Raw genomic sequence first — 472 nt, 5'->3', positions numbered from 1 at the left:
ATCATTGTTCGTCGCAGGGATTTTTTTCTGAACTATAAAAAAGCAGCTGCTGCCCCATCTTCTATGAAAACCTTGAGAACGTCCTATAACCCATCTCTAAACAACCCTTTTGTTGTGAGACACTTATCCGAATATAATATTTATTAGCTGTGCCAGTGGTGGGCTCTTTCAGCAATTATTGTCTAAGTACTCCATTGGGGTATTCCAATACCTAATATTTTGCAGCTGTAGTAAAAAGAAAGGAAACTAATAAATTTTACTAGATAAACAGAAAAATAAAAAAAAAATTTATTAGATATCTGAAAAATAAAAAAATGTACCACGTGTATACTGCATCGAGTATAGTTATTTGCAAATAGACAGATGTATGCATATGCAAATATATACGAAAATTGCCTCACCAACTAGGCTATTAAAGTGAGGGAACGTAATATCGCTACTCTATGACCCCAAAAATTTGAGCAGAGTGAAT

The sequence above is a fragment of the Plasmopara halstedii genome (assembly GCF_900000015.1).
Source record: "Plasmopara halstedii genome assembly, contig: Scaffold_3060, whole genome shotgun sequence".
Taxonomy (NCBI): Eukaryota; Oomycota; class Peronosporomycetes; order Peronosporales; family Peronosporaceae; genus Plasmopara; species Plasmopara halstedii.
The sequence above is the reverse complement of the archived record's forward strand: the minus strand, read 5'-3'. Positions refer to the sequence as shown.